Source organism: Camelus ferus, chromosome 6, assembly GCF_009834535.1.
Source record: "Camelus ferus isolate YT-003-E chromosome 6, BCGSAC_Cfer_1.0, whole genome shotgun sequence".
Lineage (NCBI taxonomy): Eukaryota > Metazoa > Chordata > Mammalia > Artiodactyla > Camelidae > Camelus > Camelus ferus.
Window position 1 is genome coordinate 838,185 of NC_045701.1, and position 19,828 is coordinate 858,012.

Here is a 19,828-nt window from a genome sequence, read left to right on the forward strand (position 1 = left end):
CAACTCTCTTAGCTAATCCAGGGAGAAGGGGGAGGAGGAGGGGGAGGAGGGGGAGGAAGAGGCAGCTTTTCCCCCCCTTACCTATGCCCAGAACAGAGATCTGCTTCCACAGGCCTTGACTAGAGGCTTATTGGTGGGAGGAGATGGTGCCTACCCACAGCTGGTTTTTAAATTAAAATATCCTTAACTGTTGTTATTTCTGAACAGTAGGCTTATAAAGGATGTTTATTTTCCTTTGTGCTCTTTTGAATTGTCCCTAAGTTCTAGAATACACATAAAAATATTTTTCCTTCTTTGATCAAAACATATACACACAAACACCTCTTTAAAAGGAAGACTGCCTAGATACAACACCTCCTCAACATTCACAGCTTTGGCAACTGCCATTTTCACTATCCGAAAAGTCTGGCCCTGAAATGCATTACTTCAGTATTTTGCAGCTTCATGAATATGAATCTCACCTCAGAGCTCATAGGTAGAAGTGAGTCCCATGGCCAGGGGACAGTCCCCTAGGCACTCAGCACCCACATCTCAGCCCAGCTTTATTCTCTATGTACCTTCATGTCTCTCATGAAGGATCTGAAGAAACTGCTTGATCTTTCCATTTGTACTTTACTGTGCTTCATGAGGGAATAAAATATATTTATGCACCATGGTTTTTGAAACACCTAACATTGTTGAAGGTTTCAGGACATACATTTTACAAGCGTCAGTCTCCCACAGTATATGAACAGTTAAACAGCATCCCTGTGGAGGACAGGGAGTAACACTGGTTTGTTGAAGCTGCTAGATGAGTTAATGCACTACATAAATTTAACAAAGCAGTAAGTGAAAAGTATTCATACACAATCCACATCTTGTTTCACTCCCCCAAAACAAATATATAAAGGTGATACAATACGTCAAAAAAAAAAAAAACAACAAAACTCGAATATGAAAGAGATGAAAAGATAGCCCCAGGTCCACTGCTTTCCTACTCCCCGCTGAGGTCATCACTGTGAGCAGAAGGCGTACGCTGCTGAAGAATTTTAATGCACATATTTTTCACCCTTATACAAATGGTAGAATTCATGGAGTAATCCTATTCATATTCCATGGATAGTGTTTTTTACTCTACAGTATTTTATACCTACCTTTCTGTGGCCTAGCTGTTGATCAGTTTTATTTTTCTTAAATTCCACAAGATACTAAACCAGTGAGCTACTGGTGGACACTGTTTCCATGAATATCTTTTACATACGTTACTGTCCACATTCACAAGGGAAACAACTATGTCTAAAAAAACACCTGTTAAAAATGGTGATCACCACCCCTCTGAAAACAACTGTGCCAACTCATACTCCTTCCATCAGTATGAGCGCGCCCACTTCCCAGAACCGTCACTAACAATGGATTCATCTACATCGTTTTGACCAATTTTGCTTCACTTACACTTTCTTGAATAAGTGAGACTCAGTATTTTCTTCAGATGTAAATTGACCACGTGCATTTCTCCTCCTTATTCATGTATTTGCCCAACTACTTTTTTTCATATATACATTACAAATATTTGTTTCAAGTTTATCATCTTTTTCTACTTTTGTTTATGGCATTGTTTACTATTATGCAGTTAAATCTATGCATTTCTGGCCTTGGTGATATACTTAGAAGGATCTCTCCCCGACAACAAGATCAAAAAGATGTTTTCCTATAATGTCCCTGTGGTTTTATTTTTCACACTAAATCCTGAAACCTCTCATTACTTTGGGAAGATATGAGTTAGGGATGAAATTCATGTCTCCCACATAAATTGTCATTTACAGTAATACCATTTATTGACTACTTTCTTCTATCCTCCACTGATTTGAAATTCTTCCTTTGCCATATAACACATCCCCACCTACACATTCCTGCCCAGCACCTGCTGCATTAGTACTTCTAGGCCATGACTTGCTTCATCACTGCCCTGCTCCATTATTTTTAAAACTTTTTTAGTCTCTCTTAAGAGTATCTGTGTATGGAAGAAATGCTTAAGTAATTAGAGTAAGTTTAGGGAGTAATTTTGGGGAAAACTGACATCTCTGTCATGTTGGGTCTTCTCACCCAAGAACATGCCATGGCTCTGTCTGTCCTGTAATGCTTTATAATTTGTTCATCGGGGTCTTGCATAGTTCTCATTAACTTTATTAAGTACTCTGAGCTTTCACTGCAACTGCGAATAGGACCCTTTGCTATATACAGGAAAGCAATTGTTTTGCCTATTAATTTTCTATTTGGCCATCTGACTAAACTTTACTTTTTAGCTCCATGTTAACTTATTTACCAAATTAGTATCTGCATTTAATTTTTAACTGAAGGCTGGAAAGGCAGACCTCCCGCTCAGTCCTGCTCTCCAGAGACGGCTACCGGGACACGCTCCTCCCCCACGTCCAGCTGATCCTCTTGAAACGTTCTAGGTGTGTCGATACCTTGGTCTTCCCTCTTCGTTATTTATTCTTGGTTCTCTTCCTCATCGTCCCTCACTCAGACTCCTGACTGTAATGGAAAGTCATTAGTGCTCCACTGGTGTTACAACATGGATAATCCATGCCTATTCCTGTAATAACAGCACTTTTTTTCTTCTAATATTAGGAAGTATGATTTTGGGGGAGAAGAAAAATTAAAGTGCCCAAATATAGATTTTGATAAAATTCCAAATCCATTACTGATTAAGTCAGTCTTGCATTATTGGAATACATCCTCCTTGGTCTCCATTGCTTTAGTACAGTACTAAATTCTATTTGCTAGCATTTTACCTAGGATTCTTTGATTTACATAGTATTAGTAAGAATAAGCGACATTTTCTTTTCTTTTTGATGGTATCAGTTAGGTTTTTAGACCTGGGGTTATTTTAACCTGTCTTACTATGCATCCTTTCAAAGTTAAATAATTTCAGATGCCAGTGGTCTTTCTCACCATCACCTTTCCTTTTTAAATGAAAGCTAACCTTAACAATTAAAGATCCAAAAAAGCACACAAGAAATTTTTGCCAAGTAGACTTATAAGCATGTAAAAGCAAAACACTTATCAGTTAATCACACATCTCCATCCCCATTTAGTAAAGAAATGGGCATCAGTCAACTAAAATTCATCACACTCTGCACTGTCCAAGAAAAAATCAGAGCTCTTAATTGATATTAGTGGTAAACAAAAAGAGAATGCAACACTACCAGACCCTATCATACACTTTTTAAAGCGGACAGTAAGCTCTTCAACAAAATAAAAATCAAGTCTGACAGTCCACAGGAAAGCCAGCTGAGATACAGGAGACGCGTTTCCAGCCAAACCTAAACACCTCAGGGTGGTCTGGGCCCCCTGACACGAATACCAGTCACATCAGATGCCAAGAAGAACACTACTTGGGATGTGAGGCGAATGCCATCTACCACTGTCCTGTTTGTAGCCCCAGTCAGCCACCTCGGGAAGCTGTCAGACACGCTCCTTGGTGGCCTCAAGAAAGGAAAGTCTCCCATGAGAGCACTCAGGGATAAGCGTAAGTGAAATGCTACGGAAGGCAGTAAGAACCATGTATAGGACCAACCTGGGATGGGGGTGGGGGACTCAACACAGAAGGAAGGAAGGAAGGAAAGAATCCTGAACAAGTGAGTGTCTCTGGGTCTTCCAACCAAAAACCATCTGGACTAACTGGATTTTGTTAAACATGAGGAAATAGTTTTCAAATACATGCATATATATATAATATATATGTTATTGTATTTATATACAAAGGGACATTATTTTTTGTAGTAACATCAGTATTACTGTTCTTACCAAAATTATCCCATGAAGTCATAATTTAATTTAGACTATATAGTGGGAAGCTAATTGCTGAAAATATTTACTTTCACAGATTTCCCCTCTCAATGACCAAATGTTTGTTTCATGATTTAGTTAGCCTATACTCATGTGCCATAAATATATAGGGAAAGTGGTGACATTTGCTATCAAGTACACTGTGATATTTTCTTAATCTCAGATAGGCCAAAAAAGAGCTTTGGAGACACATACTGTAGCCACGTATTTTAGGAGGAAGTGGAGTGGATGGGGGCTTCCTTAAATTTCTTCTGTACTTCTGCTCAAAAGAGACAATCAACACTGTTGGATAGGTGGGGAGCACACTAAAAGCATCTACAAAGTATATTCAGGTACATTTTGCAGGGTAACTTGATTCCAGAGCAGCGCTGTCCAATAGGACCTTGTGCAGCAATGGAAACGCCCTGCGTCTGTGCTGATAGGTACAGCAGCCACTAACTGCATGTGGTTACCGAGCACTCTAAAATGGCTAGTGTAACTGAGCAACCCAATTTTAAATTTTAATAGGCACGTGTGACTCGCAGTTGCCATACTGGACAGTGCAGTTTTAGATCAATAGAATCTTCTATTTTCTAAGAAAATATTATATTATATGTTTATTAATCATTATGACAAAACTTCCTAAAACAGTTGAAGAGGAAAACAAAATTACTTTTAGTGGACAAGCAATTCAAGGTAGGAATTCTGTTATCTGCCTTCAGTGCAGAGGTGCTTAATGAGAATGCACACTAGATACTCAATCTTTTTTCTATCATAGTTTCTTTTCATGAATGAAGAGAAAACATAGTCATTTTAGTGGTTGGTCAAGGGCAGGTCTTTTCCCTTGACTAAGCAGTTAATACTCAAGGGAAAACATTTGTTCAAAAATATCTCAACGTAAATGTGAATTTTAATAATCTTGCAATTAAAAGCAAGGCCTCAGGCTTAACCAACAGCTATATCATCACTAGAGTTCTCAAATTATTAGTTATACAACACATTAAATGTCACTGCAATTTAGCAAAGTTTTATAAGTATTCTTTCTTTCTCTTGGCTTCTACTGGAATATCCAGAGAATAAATTGTTTCATTAGATCAGAAAAAATTTTACTATAGACTTTCAAGTTTAAAATTAGCATCTAAAAAGAGGAGAAAGGTGAGAAATGTTTAGTTTGACCTAAAATCTCTGGCAGGCATTCTTGCTAAATTGAATTTTTTTTGCTAGAAAGCAACATTCAAGTTTCACTTTTGTTAAGTTATAACACAAATTCATCAGAACAGTTAACAACACAGCACATGTAGATGGAGCTTAGAAATCTGTCTAGCGACTCAAGGGGGAAAACGAATTCTAGACCGTTAAAGTATCTTTACCTCGTAAAGAACAAACTGGTCCATTTTTTTGATTCTTGGAGCGCTTACTTCTGAACTGACTTGGAATATCTAATGAAAGAAAGGTCTTAAAAAGAAAGGAAAATAGAGGACTGTCAAAAGTTTATAACTACACTCCAAATACATCAGTTTTTGAAATTATTTTTTAACATTTATCTCTTTACTGCCTTCATTTTCAAAGGAAACATTACAGTTATTATTTTAATACACTATCATGCATCCAGATGTAAAATAGGAATGGATCAAACTTTCTACATTCTGTCCCACATAGGAGGCAGTTAACTTCATTTTGGAGAATGCCTCCGAATATTGCCGTGACGACTGTAGATGCTCCATTTCTAAAGAAAATCACCACACAGGAAACTCAGTAAAAAAACTAAGTATGTCTATGAGCTCCCTTTGGGGGGACATATACATCATACATACTCATTTAAATTTTAAAAATACAAAACTTTCAAAGCTCTAATAGATGGAAACGAAATAAAAGGCTTAAGCCACTGACGGGCCTCCCCCCAGCCCTCTTTCAGTCTCACCACTTTCTCCACAAGCAACACTGAACGCTTGCGGTTACTAACAAGCAGATCAGGGCAGGTGGGCCCCTTTCTTTCCAAGCGTACCCCTCAGGAAAGAGGGAGCTGTACACTGGAGCCTTTGCAAAGCCTCCTATTACTCAGGGAGCTCTCTCGCTTTACTCTGAACAACAACTTCCATCTAAGATGGTTTTAGATTTTTGAGATGGTTGTATTTAGGGGAAAAAAGGTAAACAAATTTAATACATATTTAGTAATTACTGATGGAGGTATCACTTCACAGTTGGAGTGCCGGGTGTTACTGTCAACAAGCCTTTTAAAAAGCTCACTTAAAACACTATTATAATTCCACCATTATCCCCATTTCTCAGACCAGGAAGCTGAGGTTCAAGGTTAAGTAACTTGGTCCAAGTTCACACAGCTGGTCTGACATGAGCACCTGCTCCTAACACTGCACTCCTTCTCTGAACTGAACCGGTATTAATGGATACTGAGGATGCTTCATTTGCGTGCTTCGTTAACAGGAATGCAGCAGACACATACCCTCACCTAGTGCACTCACACACGTGACGGCACTTCTGCAGTTACTTAGGCCTGTGAATTGCTCTTTTTTCTTAACAGCAATTTGAGGTGGTTTCTGTCACTTACAGTCAGTAACACTTCCAGTACACTGAACTGTACTGTGAGTTGCTCCAAGTTAAACCTACTGCAGAGACAGACAAAACCTACCCAAGCAATTCTCTTCTTTTTAAAGTTTGCTTCCTTTTCTAAGAAAGGGCTTCCTTCCTTACTGGCAGAAAAAATATACTGTAGCTTTTTTCTTTAAAGTTGTTCATAAGAATAAAATATATATATAATATATATTAAGTTGTTCATAAGATATATGTCTTTAGTCAATTAAAAAGGGAAGATACATTAGGAACTTTAGGATATAGTGGCTATTTCAGGTTTTAGATCTAATGGCTGTCATAAACCAAGGATACATTTTTTAAAAAACTACTGAAAATAAAGGGCCTGTGACTGATCCATTCATACTGATGTTCACATACACGGCTGCCTTTAATTAAAACAGGAAACTGCCTTACTACAAACAATACATTTAAACTCCGTGTACTTCTTCCTTTAGAATTTCTTCCTCTGAAAAAAAGATATTAATCAAGTCTTGGCCATCTGACGTGTATGACATTAAGTTTAGGTATACAATGACTAAAAACAAGATTTGCAACTGATTTCAAAATCGCTGCTCCATTTCTTATACTGCACACCAAGAGTGTTTCCATACTGACTACTTGGACAGGCTGTTATGCTGCGAAGGTCCTTTTTATTGGCACTAATGATTTTCTACATATTAAAAAACCCATCTGCCATTTATGTCTACCACCCCCACACCCACCTTCAGTAGGGCTGGGTGTGTTTATACAAGTAAATAAATACTGTACAGGAAATCTGTTTTTGTAGTTTTAGCAAATACAATTCTGATCCTGAAATGTATCCAGTGAATTTAAGAAAATATAAGGAAACCTGAATTTTGAATATCTGACATTAATTTATGTTCCTAACTCACTAAAGGAATGTACAACTACTATTCTTGAAAATATTATAGAGTTAATACTGAAAACTCACTAGTTACTGAAGGAACACCTTGTGAGTGTCACACACTCACTCCATCAGGGCACCTGGGTGTCAAATAATGAAGACCTCCCCCCCCTTCACACGGACTGTCTGTGATAGAACCCAGCCTAATCTCCCCTGGGCAGGAGCGCACCAGCATCAGATACAGAGCGGAAGTTTTCACTGACTGCCGTGTGTAACTTGGTGCTGGCAGCAAGGACAGTGCCCCCAGGTCACACGCCCTTTCCCTTCTGTACTGGAGTCTAATGCGAATCTCAGCCACAGGACCTGGAGGGCCAAGCATTTGAAGAAGTAGGCAGTTCTTAGTGCCCGCTGACAAGGTCAGGGTCGCTGTGAGATTGCTCTGTGATTAAAAAGCCCCATCTCACACGAAATCTGATTTGTGGACGGCCAGGCAGTTAATACTGCAGCCACCCCTGTATATTACTTACTCTTTTCGCTCTTTCTTTGGGGAGTCTGTCTTACACACTCCTTTCCTGCACAGGTCAATATAAAACTTCAAAAAAAAAAAAATCTGAGCAATAGGAGACTACAATTAACCAAAATCCAAGCTGAAATACAAGTCAACTATCCCTTCCTCAAGCAAAACAAACATTCTGAACTCCATGTACATTTCGGGGCCTTAGTACCTGGGAAAGCTAACTAAAAGGTCTGTTTTATTCATATTGAGAGGCAAGTAAGAATTCTGAAAACGTACAAATGCCTCAATTTGATTAAAAAACAGACATATTCTAGGAAAATTAAAGTCCAAAATGAAGCTTTAGGAAAATTCACATTGAAAATATTGTAAGCTTTCGTTATCAGTGAACAAATTATTTCAGTATATGAAAATTAAGTTGCCTACATATTATTCAGTACATTTAGAGGAAAATTTTTAAGTACATAAATTGTAAATAAGTTAAAATAATTTATAGTAAATAACAATCCTAGCTACACCAAGATGGAAATAATTACAAGATGCCTCTGGTCTAGAAGCAGGAGGCATGTGCTAGTCCACTTGGTCACAAAGTTCAAGTGCACAAAAGTTTCAGCAGAGGTCCAGGAACACTCTCCGCTGTCCATTACAAATGTAATAAACAATAACAGCAATAGGAATGTCTGAAGTCTTCCTAGAAAGCAAAAGGAAGCCAAATCTCACATGCAACGTTTGTTACTTGCAGACAGAGCAGAATTCTACTGCAGAACTGCTGAGCGGGAAATCCCGTTGAAACCGCCCTGGAGTTCCAAGTGCAGGTGGTCGAGCAGGTAGCGCATGAACTCGTGGGTGTCCTGCTGCTGATGGCCCCTTGGAGCAAACGGAGACCGTCAGTCCCTGTGCGGCCCCGCGGGCCCTGCCAGTGCGGGAGGGCAGTGTGCCCGGAAGGGCTGCTGCTCAGAGCTCAGGGAGGTTCCCTGCTCCTTCCTCCTCACTTTCTCCACGTGTTATACATTAAATTCTCTTCAAGAAAGAGTTCTACAACTTTAAAACAAGTCTGAAAATACGGACTACAACCAGAATTTCCCTCAATACATATTTTCCCCTTTTCCTTAAGTTTCTTCTGGGAATTATAAATTATGGAAATAATCTGCCTAATCAATGGAACTTAAATCAGAAGTCAATTTAGCATTTAGCATTTCATAAATGTTTCTAAACTATTTAGCAACTAAATATCAACATATGTTCAAGCATTTCTTCTAAGATTATTATGAATAAAATGCTAAAATTCACAGTCAAAAGTATTCAAAGTTAATAGTTCCTTTCGAGATCCAAGGAGGTGCTTTAAACTTTTTCAACACAACTTTTTTTTTGTAACTCAAAGGTAAGATTAGTATTTCCGGTCACATCTCAAATTCTATCACATATAAAAATGTTTTTTTCTCTTACCAAAATAACCTAGGGTCTAAGCATTTTCTAAAATGGATCATGAAAATTAGGACCTTGTAGTTACACCAATTTGCATTTTCATCAAACACACATCCATCCCTTTTTAAAACAATCTGCCACTGTGCATTAACAAGTATATGGACTTGTACTTGCATAAATAATATACATTATCCAAGTATATGTGCTTGTACAAGTAATGTACATTGTACATTAACAAGTATATCCAACCACATCATGATTCTCTTGATTCTCTTTTCTTGTATCAAAATACATTATTTTCTAATGTTTCCTTTACCATTAGAAACATTTTTTCACCTACAGGAGATCATGGGAAACTCAGCTGTTTTATAAAGGTTTATAAAGGTAAGTTACAGGCATCTGTTTCAATTTGTGACCTTCCCCAGACAACAAAAAGCCTCTATTTCTAAGACTAGGAAGTGCTTTGATTCTGACTAAATGGAAGCTATTTTTATATAATAATAAAATAGAAATATTAAATCTCTATCAACAGTCTGAGTAGGTGATTGTTAGAAATTTTCTAATAAATCTGAGCCTGATTAATGGTAACTTAACAGTCATTTCTACCTTTCTATTTAGAGTCAAGAAATTCTATGATTCTTGCAAAATTAGTCTCACCTGAGAGGGGATTTAAATGACATCAAACATAAAAGAAGTTTCCTTCACAACAAAGACCAGGGTAATGAGAGTCAACTACATCTGATCCTCAAGGCTAGACTCTTCAGTAAGGCAACAAATTACAATCCTTTAAAGTTGTTACCCTTTAAACATTTCTCCAAACTATCAATACATCTAAACCACTGTTAGGCAATATAGCCAGATACATTGCTGTCTCACTACAGCATGCTGTTTAAAAAGAAGGAGAGAGATGTACTTTAGGTGCCAAAACCATGACTAGGAAGAACCACGACTTGCGTCACAAGGATAAAATCAGCAGAGGGTGGCAAAGGCTGCTGTCAAACACCTGCAGGGCCTCAAATCTGCTGACACCTGATTCCCCACAGGGATGACCAGCCTAGGGCAAGAGGGCACGTCCTCTAACAGCACAGCTGGCTGCCCACTCACGCGAGACTAGACAGAGAACGTGGAAAACACGGTGACTTTACAGCCACATTAGAAGGTGACCCTGATCATCGTGTTACCTCCTGGAAAGTGAATCCCAGTGGACTTCACTAGTCTTCTAAGGTCTTCAGAATCCAGAACAGTGAATACAATACCAGTTTTATACTGACTACATGTGGAATTTCTTTTAAGTTGAAAGTAACAATACAGTGTATGATGATAATTATTGCTTACGAGATTTTGAAAGAATCGAGGAAAATGTGTCCAGTTTGTTTTCCAAAGGCAATAAATTATTTAGAAGGGCTTTGTTTTTATACAACAAAATGTCCTACCCTCTAGTTAAAGACATTTCTAAGGTCTACCTATTATTTATATAAACACATTTATCTAGTTGAATATATTGAACTTCTACTCTTCTTTTAAAAAGCCAACAAACACTATCCTTTATTGTTTAGAATACCACCACTTTGTTGGAAATTGTCTCAGGAACAGAGTAAGGACTAATATTAATATTTCAAATAGCCCTCATTAAATAATACTTACCTCAAATTCGGCATAATCTTCCAAACAACGTAAAATAAGGACTCTGGGCTAAAAGCAGTCTGGCTACCCTGCCATGAAGCACACAGTGTCTTTCTAAACTCTTCCACCAAAGACTTCGAAAAGAGGAAGGGATGATGGTTCCCTTAGCATTTAGTGAGAGGCTACTATTTCAATACACAATGTTCAGTTGTCTGAAATTCGTAATAAAAAATGAAGACATAAAAAGGCTGTGGTCTCTTCTGAACTAAGTCTGAGAGTTAAGTAAGAGCATCTCAAAACCCCACAAAAACAGCAGTAATTACTGACAAAACTAGTTTTTTAACGTATAGTGAACTCTGAGTTTGCCAAGTACTGTCATACTTGTAGAATAAACCAATGGGTAGGTTACAAACCAATTCAGTTAAGAATGTTCATTTTAAAAAACTTAAAATAAGGAACAGAATCTTTCTCCTTCTGTATTTTTCCTTCTTAGCCCTCACTAGGAGCACTCTTCCCAGACCTCAGTGTGTGACCATCCGCTCATCTCTGCCTCAGAGAGTTCATCTGGACTCAAGGATCAACACTCAACTCTATATCAATGACTCTCAAAGCCAAATCTGAAAGCCAGATTTTTCTCATTCACCGCTTTGATTCAGGAGTTTCCCAGTTCCAACAGGAATTCTCTACTGCTTGTCCTCTTGTCTCTTGAGACACAGTGTGCACTAAACCCGCTCTCTGCATCCTCCCTGCTGTCCCTCTATATCCAATCGCCCCTTCGCTCACAGGAATACAACTTCCATTTTCTCCTTTGAATGTGTCCAACTTCTGAGAAATTTCCTTAAAGAGAAAGAGTAGCCCTTCTTGTTAAGCCCTTCCTTCTTCCTTCTAGCTAGAATGAGGACGAAATGCTGCTGCTCCAGAGTCACCCTGGACTCTGTGGATGAGAGCCTCACCCCAGGGAGGGTGCAGCAGAGAGCCAGAAGGAGCCTGATGGTCGTGTGAAATAAACCTAGATGAATAACCTCCAACTTGACATGAGAAAATAAACCACGAATGTTTAAGTCGCTGTCAGTCTTGGTTTTCTGTGCACGTAGGTAAATTGATAAATGTCAACTTCAGACTCTGTCCGTCACTACAGCTGCCATACTCACAGACACCTGCCTGATGCCTCAGAGGATCTCGGTATCTTCTTTCTCAACCCCTGTCATCCAATAGGTTCGTATTTTTTACTTCCTAGTCCCTGAACCCTCTTCCTGTGTTTGAGGAGCCCCACCTGAAGAGTCTTGTGAGAGTCTGAGCCTGCCTCCCACTATGGAATCTGAAAAGGCCAGATACTTGCTTTCTCAGCACCCCTGGCAGCCAGGACTCGGGCACATGGCCTGGGTTCTGCCTCTGTGAAGCAGGAGTTAGTGATGCAAAGAAGCTGAGACAGTGCCAAATCCTTCCTGGTGGCCAAGAGCACCATCAGGAGGGCAGGGACAGCAGTGACAGCATCCAGCCGGCACCCAACTCCAGCCTGTGCAGGCAGTGGGAACTCCGCTGTGGCCCTGGGCAGGGGTCCTGATGAGACATCCTTACGCAGGCCTGGACTCCAGACCCGATTTTCTACCCATCCAGTAACGGTGAGCTCACCAACACACTTTCAGGACATTCCTTTTCTGCCGACATGGCCAGAGGCAACTTCTGCAATGTGTAACTACACCCTAAACGACGCTAATGCATCGAGTGCTACTAATTCTTCCCGAACTTCTGTGCACATGTAATTCTTCCTTGTCATTTCACCGTTTCCTCTAACCAATTACTCCAAAGCGTGAAGTCTCCTGGAACGCAGCACGTTCCAGCTCATCCACACTGCTGCTACTGAAGTAAGCTCCTGGCACAGCGCTTCCAGTGAGGTCACGCCCTCCCCGCTCCCGTGCCCGGCGTGGAGGTTCCCGCCCACCCTGGCCTGCTGCACGCTCCACTCTGCACAATGTTCCAGCACGGTCTCCTATTCTCTCTCAGCCGTCAAGGCTTTCATAATATGATACATCTTTAAACCCAAACGAGAACATGGCTGCACTGAATTTGAATGCATACTGGTTTGGTTCAATTGTCAATTTTTTTCCCTTCCACTTCAAATAAAAATTGACTGTACTGCCCCTGCAAGTAATTTGGTAACTACAAATTAATTTAATTATCCAAGACCAGTTTACCTAACCCTATCAGACAAATCAGCTCACAAAGCCTAACGACACTCATGCTGGTCTACACCCAGAACTGTATTTCATATACACGTCACTTTTAGAATGTCCAAATCCACAGACTCAGCAGGTAGACAGAGTACTAAATTTATCCTGCCTATTAGTAAATACACATAAAAGAATTTCAATAATTATTAAGACTGCCAGCTAGATACTTAAATGCAATTTTTAGGAGAGGTTGTTTTTGAAATGCATGTGCCTATTAATTCGCATAATGCAATGGAAATCACCAGTAAGGGTCATTTGTTCAGCAGCTCAAAGCCAGAAAGGACACATTCTTAGACTCACTCGTTGTTGTCCCCCTGGCTCCTGGTGTGGCACGTCCGTCTGCCTGCTGTCTTCCCATTCCTTAACTCCATGGCGGGCAGTTCTTTGAAGTAACAGCAAAACTGCTCAATGTTACTATTTTAAAAAGAAGGGAAGAAAATTATTTTTTTAATGTACTAAGACTGTGAAGAAAGTACTCTGAGACCTACATACGGACTTTGAAAATGTCACCTTTCAATTTCTCATTAGAACTGTACTCAGTGCAATCTGACATTGAGTTTCTTCATTAAGTCTCCTCATTTACTCCAAGAAAACAATACAAACAGATGACTTTGCAGAAATAAAGACCTCAGAGCAAAACCTCTGTTCAAAACATCCCCTATCCCCTCTCCTCCCCGCACCCCCAACACATACACACACAATCTATAGATTGCAATCATTTCTTTTCAGGGTGTTTGCTCCCAAGCGTTCAATAATTTCCTCAAATAAAAACAAATCACGACACCAACCACGCTGTTTAAATACGCCCCACAGAGTCACCAGGAGAATTCAGCAGTGACTAGAACTTCTTCCTTGAGCAAGACTAGACAAGCCAGTACCTAGCAAAGGTCAGTACCTTTAAGGAGATTGAACTCGGCTTCTGCTCCTCATTAGCAAGGTGGCCTTGGGAAAATAATTTATTCTGGTCTTTGATGCCACATTAAAAATCTAAAATTACACAACTTTCAAAATAACTTCTTTTATGTAACAGGTCAGCCTTGTTGTCAGTTTTATTTTTACTGCTCATCTTACATTTTCAAGATCTTCTAAACCTCTGATCTTATGACCACACTTAAGAATGAATCATTGAACCAGGTTCTCTGAACAAGGTCCCTTATAGCCCAGGAGTCTGCAAGCTGTGGCCCATGGGGACAAATTTGGCCCTGGACCAGTGGGCTTTTATTTTTAAAGTGGCTTTTATATTTCTGAAGAGTTGTGTAAAAGGGAGGGGCTGCTGAAGGGAGGAGACTGGATGTGGCAAAGATTAAAAAGATGTATTTAACCTGGCCTTTTACAGAAGTTTGCAGGCCTGTGCTCAACCCTATTCAAGAAGCAACAGGAACCAAGTAATAATAACAGCTAACAGTTATTAGCTGCCAGGCACTGTTCTAAGCACTTCATACAAATTGTGTAATAGCTTCCCAACCACCCTGTGAGGTTCACTACTATCCCCCGTTCCACTGATGAGAAAAGCAAGGCACAGGGAGCTGGGGTACCTGCCCCAAGTTCCTAGACTAGAGTCAGTGGCAGAGGCAGGATCGGAACCCACAGCCCTTGCTCTTAACCATTCCACTCGAAACTGACGTCAGGTACTTAGGCTCTGGCTGTAACATTACCTGAGGGACTGAAGGACGGCATTCATGAAACACGTGTTCCCCAAATTCCGCAGGCCTGTGGCACAGATGGCAGTGGTGCTTCCCTGTAAAACGGAACAAGAGGCGGCCATCAGGAACGCCAAGAAAAGGCCAACTGTTCCAAACATCAAAGCGGAGCGAAGGGCTGAACTTGAAACTCTAGCATCAAGCCAGCTTGGAACTGATTCTTTTCTGCCCAACGAATATTTCAAATTCCCTTTCTACTCTCTGTATAAGTGTTTGGATAGGCTGTTTCTGATCCTAGAACTGTTCTAAATGGGAGTATCTTATGGAAGCTTATGAGAGAATCGGCATTACTAACTACTGTGGAGTACACACTGCAGAAACCAGGCAGGTCCTTCAAAGAAATACGTTTAGAAAAACTTAATACTTGTGTAAGATTCTATTAAAGCTACTACAAATTGGAAAAAATATAAATATATACATCTCAAGTACTTCTGTCCCCCAACTTTTAATTCTAAGCCACGGAAATAATTATTACATATTTTACTAGCAGTGGAATACCAATCTTAAAACACCACCTGGACTTCCCTCAAAGACTAAGGTTTAGTTTTCTGATTAGCTGTACAAATGCACCACGATGTCTGAATACTACACGTGGGAAGTCAATCTACCAATCCAGGCCAAAGTGTCACGTCAGCTCTTTCTTCCACGAAGTTGTAACACTTTAGCTAAGAGCGTGTCTAAACATAGCTAGCGTGACAGCACGGGGGTAGATGCAGGTTGAAATTACTGTTGTATTTAGAAGTATTTAGTGATCTTTACATTTTGTTACTCCATTCATGGCTCATACATCTGGTAACAGCTGGACACCAGAATGAGGAAGCATATTCTTTTATGGTGAAACTGTATTAATGCAGTCCTGAGAAAGAAAATGTACCCAAACTTCAGACCCCTGGAGTTTGCACTAAGGACCTTAAAAAGAAGGAAGCAAGAACTCTGGGATCCTACAGAAACGGAGTAATAAGGCGGCCGAGTAAACATGAAGAACAAACGCTTGCTAAGGCGGAGGAGCAGGGCAGCAATCCTGACAGAGGGAAGGCACTGACAGACGGACTCCCTGGGGAACTGAGTCGCATCAAGGATCATTAGTACAAGTGGCAAACATTTTGTAAAATAATCCAAGTCCAAGGCATGCAGTTACAGAAGTTTACAAGAGGCAACATTAATGTTAGAACTAATCAAACAGTGACTAAATCTCAACCAATTCTTACAGCTGAATAAATTTTACTTACATTTACTTTCAATAACTTGCTGTTTAGTGATGAGTTTTCCAAAAGTTTTCTTTTCCTATGCCTGTCAGCTGCGAAAGCTGAGCTATTAAAACACAAACAGACAGAAGATCAAAAAGGCATTAGTACAAACACACCCCACAACAAAGTAAACAATAAGCGTGGCTGTTTGAAGCATCCAGGGTATGGAGCCTGGCTGCTCAGACAGGCCAGGAAGGGACACGTTGGGCCCACTGCAGCCCACAAGGATTTCAAGTAACGAAGGAGCTACAGTTCCCCGGAAATCCCCGCTGCTCCTCTGGCAGGAGCTTCCCAGAAAAGCTGGCCAGGTAGATGTGGTTTGCAGGGCAGTCCCTCGCCGCCACCACTCTCTCTATCTAAATGATGGTGAAGCTTCCAACAGGAGCACAGGCCTTCCTTGTAACAAAAGGACAGCCCTGGTCTGACACGATTATTCTGAGAGTTAACACTAAGTCTCAGACACTATGCTACTTCTTTCTTAAGTTTAATAAAAGGATCATGTTTTATTCATATGTTGTAATAGATGATGATATAACTGAGTTTGCAGAATGATAAATAAGTCATAGGCATATAGGCATATATAAATTCATTTGATTCAGCTATGGTACAAAGCATATTCTAAAAGAAATCCTAATTAGCACATAAGTCCTGAATTTAAATTATTTAAATTTTTCTTGATGAAAGAGATATTGTTTGAAATTTACCAGAAAGTGATTCCTATCTTCAAAGCATCACTTTCAAATTATTATGTATTAGGAGAACTGATCTAAAGGAAGTAAAAACTACTATTAAACACCACACACTTTTAAGTCTACCAACTCCTTCCTGTATTCCAAAAGTACCAGGCTAATCCAGAGTAAATACATAATTATTTTTCTTTCCAGAATTTCCACAGGAACTATAATGTCTTTGGAGCATCAGATATTAGTGACAGTCAGTTGCTTCAAATCTAAAAATGTTCTTAGGAAACAAGTCTTCAGAACTGTGTGTGTGTCCCTCAGTGCCCTGGTGACTACAAGACAAGAAAAGATCAACCCCATGGACTGTGATGCTAACTTACTTGTTCACAAATCCTGTCAGTAAAGAAGCTGAGTCACAAGCATTGTGTATATGCTACTTAGTGACAATGCCTGATAGTTGACTTTTAGTTTCAACTTATATAAATAAAGCATTTAGCTTTTCAAAATGTAAGTTATTAAATTTTACCATCAGTGATTCTCAAAAGGGCAGAATCCTTTAGATCCAAGCTGTTTAATCCGGTAGCCACGCACTACATCTACATGCGGCTACATCAACCTAATTAAACTTAAGTAAAATTTAAAACTCAGTTCCTCGTCACACTAGCAATTTTTCAGGTGCTCAACAGTCACGTGTGTCTCGCGGCCACCTGACTGGACAGCGCTGATCACAGAATGTTTCTGTCGCACAGCGCTGCTCTCGAGCGCGTGCCCCATGGTCTGAAATTAAACACGACTGTAAGCACAGCTCTAACTTGTAGAGGTCATTATAGATTCCAGCCTGCATTTGAGAAACAAAAGCAAACCTAGGTGATGTTCCTCAACATACGAAAAGGACTACAAGGTAGATTTTTTCCAGTGGGGCCAAGTAGAAGTGTAGACAAGGCGATCGGAGACATCTTTTCCCTGGTGACGTGGTCAATGGCAATAAAAGATCGGATAACTGCATAAATTCAAGCAGGTTCCCAAATGTCCTGTTTCTGTTTGACTTAGTTCTGAGGAAGTTATCTGGCATTGAGATGGCAGCCTCTTCTTAGAGAAAATTCTAAGCGGCAGGAAAAAATAACCTGGTAGCTACCCACTTCTCTAACAAAGAATCAGGTTAGTGAGATCTTTACAACAACATCACCACATCAGAGAGTGATGTTACATAAATTACTGCAGGAGTCTCCTACTTTGCAGTTAACTGTGACAATCTGAGACAAAATTCAGTATGTTGCATCTATGCATCTGTACCTGTGACTCATTCCAGACAGGGCTCCGGCTGCTTTGTTCAAATTAAAAGAAGGGAGGAGGCTCTTTGAAAAAGAGAGGAGACACAAGATGATAAGCCAAAAAGTACTTAAACCCAAAGTGTTCTAACTGGTTGAGACTTTTAAAGAATCAACTCTTCTTTCTTTATCAGCTTATAACCTATCTGGTGGAGACACGTGAGAGACTTTGGCTAACCAAAGCTGGACAGTGTTTCACACAAAGAGCTTGGGTTATTCCCCCTCAGTATGCAATTTCAAAATACTCTATCAGCTTTGCATGTAAGTTTGCTAAGGGACCTCACTTCTGGCGTGATCTCACAATAGTGTCCAAATACATTAGATGGCACCTGACAATTAGGAGTGAATTACACAAATTCCACCTGAGTCAGCAATCACTCTGGGCCATGCTTTTATCCACTGCAGCTTCAAAGACCACGGCTACTGGGGCTTCTGTTACTGCTTGAATTTCGGGTCCAGTGGGTTTTATGTGACTAACCGATTTAGCCATAGGAAAACAAAACAAAACAAAACCAAACAAAAAAACTATTCACATAGGTACTTTAACTTCCTTATGATGACAAAGCATTTCACAGCTTCCTGTACTTTCAAGTGATACATACCGTCCCTACCAAAACAGGGAAAGAAACTAGGATCCTGTGCTGTAACACTGATGCAAAGTGAAGAACAATTTAATTCATCCTAATTTCCCTTAAAAATGATAAATTTCAGAGCGTCTAAGACCTCATAATACATTTCATAAGGCTTTTCCAATAACAAAGCAAACTCTATAATGATTATTTTGTTTTCTGCCCGTCCCGTGCACTCCCAAAATTCCCCTTGCAAATAAACTGGGGAGCTGACAGGTTGGTGGGGTGATAACTGAGAAAACGGGCTCTGGAGCCCTCGGATACGGATACAAATGTTAAATGGCACGAACGCTGAGCTATGATCAGGAACCATGAGCATTTTCAGACACCCATATCTGAGGTTTGAGTCGTTCACATTTCAACCACACTAAAAACATGATGAAGTACAGAATCACAAATGAAAATCCTGCTCAGAAATTCTACAAGACCCCTCAATCCCATTCCTTCTTTCCCAAGGTCTGTTACTTACTTTTCCAAGTTCTGTAAGCGTTCTCTGACTTTCTGCACCAGTCCCAGCTTGGTGTCATTGACCACAAAATCATCACAGCGATAACTGCAAGGAAAATATTAATCAATGCGTGTACAGAGCTTGCGGAAACCACAGTAATGGAATCACTGAAAGGCCTGGCTGCTGTCAAGACGATCACATGGCTCTGCAGGCAGTTACTGTCGCTGGTGAGTTGAAAGAGGACCTGGAATCCACAATGGAATGTTTTTTAAGAGCCTTTTTAAAAAGCCACATAGGCAATGAAAACTAACTTCTTTTCACATTTTTATTCAAAGGCTCTCCAATTCCTCTTTCAAAAATGAAATAAGCTGCTACGTGTGTTATATTCTTTTTAGTGGTGTGTAACACACGGAAAATGAAACACAAAACTCCAATCCTATTCCTGGAGCATGAAGCCTGAAGCTTTAACATCACGTGATCCTTCCCAACTCAAATTAATGGGGAGTTTGCGGGGAGGAGAGGTTTAAGTGAAAAGCAGGGTAAAGACAATTAACCTGTGGGGATAGCTGGATAAAAAACAAAAAGCTATACGTTTTATACATAATTTAATTTAAATAAATTGAATTCAGATGGCTGAGAAGAATGCATCTTTTCATTCTGAAGTGTTAGAAGACAAAAGTGTAAAAGAGTGGCTACATCTTTCAGGAAACTGACAACCGCTTTGAAGAAAGACATTTAA

At 39.8% G+C, this 19,828-nt stretch overlaps 1 protein-coding gene across 1 annotated transcript in view; it reads right to left on the reverse strand.

The window, feature by feature from the left end:
* The window catches only part of LOC106728633 (putative POM121-like protein 1), a 265,938-nt gene that overhangs the window by 51,160 nt on the left and 194,950 nt on the right, over window positions 1-19,828 (reverse strand). Inside the window, exons 15-20 of the mRNA XM_032480882.1 lie at window positions 19,111-19,194; window positions 18,375-18,485; window positions 17,978-18,039; window positions 15,987-16,068; window positions 14,713-14,795; window positions 13,358-13,471 (exon numbers count right to left, since the gene is read on the reverse strand). The gene's annotated coding sequence lies outside the window, so the exon portion shown is untranslated. The remainder of the gene's footprint in view (window positions 1-13,357; window positions 13,472-14,712; window positions 14,796-15,986; window positions 16,069-17,977; window positions 18,040-18,374; window positions 18,486-19,110; window positions 19,195-19,828) is intronic.